Below are 6,311 nucleotides of genomic sequence, written 5' to 3'. Positions count from 1 at the left end.
GCAGTCAAAGAGGACCTTTCTGAGGAGGTGACACTTAAGTTGAGCTTTAAGTATAAATAAGGAGCCAGCCATCCAGAGATAAGGGGAAGATCCTTCCAGGTTCAGGGAACAGCTGGTGCAGAAACTGGCTGGAATGCGTTTGTCAAGTTCCAGGGAATGGGAAGAAAGGGTCAGGGTAGGTGGGAGGTAGTAGAAAGAGGATGGGTTGGGTGAGTAATAGCCAGAGCTTAGTGACCACAGGGGAGAGTTGGCGATAAGGTGAGAGAGGTGGATGTGGGGCTCAGAATAGGTAGGCAAACAAATTAAGAGCCAGAAGGAGTAGGAAGTAGAAAATGATGCTGCTTGTTGATTAATTCTATTGCCTTAACTAGGGTCTTATCACTTACTGTTTTTGCAGGTACTGTTGGACTGTCATAATAAAGTCACTCTGCTGAGTGGGAGAGGAAGAGGCAGTGGTCACCTGGGTCTTTTCTGGCATATAAATCTCAAGCTGAGTGTTCAGATTTTCAGCAGGATATTCAATTGAGGGCCCACCTCTTTCCTTATTTTGTCTTATATGCTACTATTTAAAATTGCATAATAAGTTCTCTGAATGTGTTCTAGTATACGAATCCTCCTTTGTTTCCAGCTCTGCATGAATTTAAGGATTGGGCAAGTGTTAATAATACACCCTTGTCCATCTACCAAGATGACCATCAGGATCTAAGTTTCAAGTTGTCTTTTGTAGGGAGGCAGTTTATGTTGCAATAGTTGCACTCTTGTCTTGGCCTTCTTATGACTAATAACACTCAGCTGAGGTGTAGGTTGGTGCTAAAAGTTCACTCAGTGGATTACATTAGATAAATGACCATTGTGGGGCTCAATTCCACTGTGTCAGCATCTTTGGGCTGGCATGTAACCAAGGGATGTAACCTACTTTTGCCTTCTGCTGGGGGCATTCATCTCTAATGGTGTGCTGCTTTTCAGCCTCACCTTGACCAGATTGTCCACTTGAGAGGCCCAATCAAGACTCCTTGATTTGGCCCTCTTGAGCCGTGTCACACTGGGCCGAAACAGAATATGCTTTTTTCTACTTTTGAACCCCACAACAGTGACTAGTGTGTTCTTTGAGTGAATTGGCTCTTTGAGCCAGGCGGTTGAGAGACTTAAATGTTGCTTGGGCTATTTGTAGTAAACTCAGTATTAGAAATGCTAAATAAAACCTTTTAGTGTTTGGGGAAAACGAATCAGAATTTGAGGATTGTCACCTGTTTTAGGTTCCTGTATTCTAGTGGCACCTGTAGAAGGATTATCGAAAACTTGAACAGAGCTTTCTGGGCAGTTCTGGGGGGTAATGAAGGGGACGAGGTAGATCCTGGTACTGAATTACTAATTCTGATTTGACTGCAAACAGAATGTCTTTTAGTTAGCAAGCAAATGACTAAAGTAAACAGCTAGGAACAGGCAAACAACTTCTACTCTTCATACTAGAGTATCTCAAAGGAATAGAGAATTGGTAGTGAGATTTATTAACTTAATTATTTGGCTTTGGCCCAGGTTAAAGATTTTGGACTTAATTTATATGCTGTTGCTGGGTATAAAATGCTGTATCCCATGGATTACTAAGCTCTCTCGACTTCATTTTCATTTCAATGGTTTATTGTAACTGAAGTATGAAAATATCCTGTAGGCTGAAGTTTCATCAGCCAGTTTGGAGACTGGTGGCTCTTTTCTAATTTTTGAAAGGGGGCGGGTGGGTAGGAGGGGACTTGAACACAAGGAGAAGCCATTGACTCCTACATTGGCTACTAATTGTGTTTGGGGAAAGAATCCGAAAATTTAAGTAAATTGGATTTTCAGAGCTGAGCTGGCCTTTTAATTTAGGGTACCAGTAGATTTGTTTCTTACACTTTGCAGGCTTTTGGACAAACTCTTCTGAAAGGTGGGCAACCTAGAAAGCCAGTTGATGCCACTTGCTATTGGAGTTGTGGGTAAGTGGTTTTACATTGCATTACACAACTTAAAGGTGATCTGATTTTGCTACTGTTTTGGTATACTGATGCTCTTTGATTTACAGTGGGGTTACCTTTGATAACCCTATCGTAAGTTGAAAATATTGTAAGTAAAAAACGCATTTAATATACCTCACCTGCCGAACATCATAGCCTAGCCTACCTTAAACATGCCAAGAACATTAACCTACAGTTGGGCAAACGCATCTAACAAGCCTATTTTATAATGAAGGATTGAATATCTCGTGTAATTTATTGAATAAACACTGGAAGTGAAAAACAGAATGGTTGTGTAAGTACTTGAAGTAGTCTGGGACTGTCTCTATGTGCTGTAGTAAGGAGATTTAATTGTGCACTATCTGCTGGTTGTTTTGAGGTGAAGAAGTGGTAACTTAAATTGAAACAATGGTGATGACGTGGTAACTCCTGTTTTCCCGGGTCTTGATAACTTAAAATTATCTCTTTGTGTCTGTTTATAGATGTTGATACCAGTGAACCAGAATCGGTTCTCTCTAAATGTTGAGACTGTTCTGAAGCTCTTTGGACAATGGACTCGGGTTAATTGAATTAGTGTTCAGTTCAAATCTAGTTTCACTAGTTCTTATGTCCGTTTTTCTAGAGGATGGTGAATCCTATTCTTTTGGGTGGCAGGAAGAGATTACCACAGAACTTGACTGTTTAATTAGTGAATAATTATAAACTAGAGCTGAACGTATTTACATCCCCTTGGTATCCTGGGGGATTGGTTTTGGACCCCTTGGATACCAAAATTCTCAAATGATCAAGACTCTTATATAAAGTGGGTAGTATATGGGAAGGCGCAGGGAGTGGCGGTGATGCACATCTGTAGTCCCAGCTACTCAGGAGGCATTTCCAGATTACTTATTATACCTAATACAGGTTGGGTGTGATGGCTCATTCCTGTAATCCCAGCACGTTAGGAGGCTACTCCAAATACCTGCCCCCTTTTTTTTTCATTATGTGGGAGGATTGCTTGGAGACCAGGAGTTCAAGTCCAGCCTACGCAACGTTGTCAAGCCCTGTCTCTACAAAAAATTTTAAAAACTTAGCCAGACATGGTGGTGCGTGCCTGTAGTCCCAGCTACTGGGGTGACTAAGGCAGGAGAATTGCTTGAACCCAGGAAGTGGAGGCTGTAGTGAGCCGTGATGGAGCTGCTGCACCCCAGCCTAGGTGACAGAGCAAGACTCCATCTCAAAAACAACAGCCAAATACAATGTAAGTGGTATGTAAATAGTTGCTGTACTGTATTTTTTAAAATTCATTTTTTTATTATTGTGTTGTTGTTATGTGTTTTTTTCCAAATATTTTTGACCCATGGTTGGTCGAATCTGCCGATGTAGAACCTGTTGATACAGATGGCCAGTTACACTGAAAATGAGAGAAAAGGTTGGAAGTGGCTCGAACTGTTATTCTTTGAAGTTGTGATACGTTGAAAGAAGAGAACGGCAGATAGGGAAATCATTCTCTTTAGGATGTGTGCAAATGAGACCTTCTTTAAATACCATACATTAGAATAGGGAATCTTAGTCAATCAGTCTTGAGGTAGTGATGAGCTCTTGTGGCAAAATAAGTCACCTGTGCCCAGTGCCTGGATCCCAGCCTGGTTGCATGCAAAGGCAGACATGTTGATGACTCCTTTTACCTTCCTGAGGGCTTGACCTTGTTCAGGAGTGTCCTTTGAGCTATACTATGTTGTTGGGCTTGGGATTGAATTGCCACACAGAAGCTTGGATTGCATAGTGTTGGGAAGCATCATCCCTGATCCTTTGTGCCTTGCTCTGCTGGAGGGCTCAACCGCAAGACCTGGTGACTAGAAATAATTCTGTCACTTGGGCCTGCAGATTCACGCTAGGTCTGATGAATGACTAAGGATCTCCGATAGCAGCAGTGTGTAGTGTGGGACTCTTCATTTTTGAGACTGCTTAGCATCTCGGAGCCACTGCCCCTCTTTCTGCCTGTTGGTCCAAGAGAAAGTGTTGGAAAAACCTGCCCCTTTTTTATTTATTATGTATTCATTTATTTTTTGAGACAGGATCTCTCTGTGGCCCAGGCTGGAATGCAGTGGCATGATCAAGGCTCACGGCAGCCTCGACCTCCCAGGCTCAAGGGATCCTCCTCTCTTAGCCCTCCTGAGTAGCTGGGACTACAGGCCTGCGCCACCACGCACCACTAATTTATTGTATTTTTAATAGAGATAGGGTTTCACTGTGTTGCCCAGGCTGGTCTCGAACTCCTCACCTCAAGTGATCTGCCTGCCTCGGCCTCCCAAAGTGCTGGGATTACAGGCGTGAGCCACCACACCTGGCCTGCCCCTTTATTTTAGTAGCAGATTGTTTCCACACAAGCAGCAGAGTTGAGTTACAGCTTTTAGCTGTCTATCATTCATGATGGGTTTGAACTCTATGCAGTGTTTGCTTAAAGTGGATTAGTATGTGTCCTTTAATTTTGATTCTGAACGAGTCTCAAGTCATAACTTGACTACATTGAATGCTGTTAATTCCTCTTCCTGAAGTTTAGGAAAAGTAGGAAAAAGTCAAACCCTTGCAGAATCTTAGCATATCTGGTGTTTATTTCAAGCTGGGCTTGGAAGAGCCCTCTCTAGCCATCGTTGAAGTATGCTTGTGGCAGGGATGGGGGGGTTTTGCTGTTTTCCTTCTGTTTCATGTTACTACTTCAGTCTGTGGAAAGTTACTGTAATATTCTGTTATGTTGGGCTACCCTATAAGATTCTAGTTGAATAAAATGTTCTGAGGCTGAAAACAGGTTGAAAAGTGGTGATTTTTAGTGGGAAAACAGAAATCAAGAAAAATGAGTAGGCCTGGCATGGTAATGCACTGCATGCCTGCAATCCCAGTACTTTGGGAGGCTGAAATGGGAGAATCTCTTGAGCCCAGGAGTTTGAGACCAGTCTGGGCAACACAGTGAGACCCCATTTTACAAGAAATAAGAAAAAGGAGCTGGGCATGGTGGTGTGCACCTGTAGCCTCAGCTGCTTGGGAGGCTGAGGCAGAAGGATCGCTTGAGCCCAAAAGGTCTGGCTGCGGTGAGCTGAGATTGCACCACTGCACTCTAGCCTTGGTGACAGAGTGAGACCCTGTCTCATTTAAAGGAAAAAAAAAAAAGGTGAGTAAATGCTTAAAGTCACAGAGCAAGCCCTAGGCAGCAGCAGGGCTAGAATCAGGCCTTCTCTGCACTAATTCTTGTTCTCTTTGTTGCACTGTATCTCTCAAACAAGTCGGTGTAGGCACCCGATAAAGTTTGAGTTTAATTGAATCCTTGGTGTTTGGACTCTGTATTCTTGGGTTCTGTACTCAAACATTTTGTCACAAACTCTTTATCTTTCAGAGAAGACTCCTTATAGTGAAGCATATGCAAAGCGAAGTTATTAATGGGTAATGGGGTGGGAGTCTCCTTAGTTTTAGTAGTGGTTGTGGATACTTAACAGTTGGCTTTTTTTCTTCAGAATAGTTCTGAAAGTGACCATATTACATTCAAATAGGAGTTGAGACATTATCCCTGTAAGTTTTCTTTTTTCCCCCAAACCAAACCCCAAAATGGTCAGTGCGCTGTAAGTTTTTCAGATAAGCAAGTGGGCCTGCTCTCAAACACCTGTGCAAAGTGCTGAACCAGACTTCAGTTTCCTGTGACCTGCCCTGGAATCTGAAGAGGAAAATCCAGGTGGATCCATGGACAGAACAGCTTTTGAACAGCTCTGTGGAAATAACCAACATAGACGTGCATTCCTTATTTTTAAAAAATATCTGTAAAGCAAACTGGCTTTCAGTTAAATAGTTGCTTTGTATCTACTTAATGACTTGCCTAGTAAGTGCTCTTTAAACAGGAGGGGGAGGTGAATAATACCATTACAGTGAGGGTGCCGGGACTCTAGCAGTGTGGGTCCTACGAGACAGCATCCAGGGGCACACTGGAAGTCTCTGGCCCTTTGGGGAGGTATTTTTCCCAGTTGTGACATTTTTTTCCTTCTCAGTAAGTGGAATTAGAGAGTGAGGAGTGATAGAGTGAATGCTCTGTGTCTACATTGGAGAATGTTGTCAGGTTCTTTTTCTCTTAGAAATGTAGTTGTTCTTTCATACAGTCACTTGTTCGGTCCTTTACTCAAAACAGTTGGTGTATCTCATGCCCATGGTGAGGAGCATTCTGCTTGAGAGTTTCCTAACTTTTTATGAAAGAGAAAAGCCGAAAGACTTCCAGAGAATTAAGATGGGAGGTTCAGTTGTCGGAGACGAGCTTGTGTAGGGTAGCTGGCCTTTGAGAGGGCACAGTGGTTGGTGGTATTG

At 42.8% G+C, this 6,311-nt stretch overlaps 1 protein-coding gene across 2 annotated transcripts in view; it reads left to right on the top strand.

Annotated features, from left to right (window-relative positions):
* Positions 1-6,311, top strand: part of DCUN1D3 (defective in cullin neddylation 1 domain containing 3) — a 46,192-nt gene that overhangs the window by 2,104 nt on the left and 37,777 nt on the right. The window contains exon 2 of one of the 2 annotated variants that reach the window (XM_030925600.1): positions 1,897-1,970. The exons of the other annotated variant lie outside the window; for it this stretch is intronic. The gene's annotated coding sequence lies outside the window, so the exon portion shown is untranslated. The remainder of the gene's footprint in view (positions 1-1,896; positions 1,971-6,311) is intronic. 2 annotated transcript variants of the gene reach the window in all.

Source organism: Rhinopithecus roxellana, chromosome 20 (genome assembly GCF_007565055.1).
Source record: "Rhinopithecus roxellana isolate Shanxi Qingling chromosome 20, ASM756505v1, whole genome shotgun sequence".
NCBI classification, from domain to species: Eukaryota; Metazoa; Chordata; class Mammalia; order Primates; family Cercopithecidae; genus Rhinopithecus; species Rhinopithecus roxellana.
This window is presented reverse-complemented; position numbering and strand designations above follow the sequence as displayed.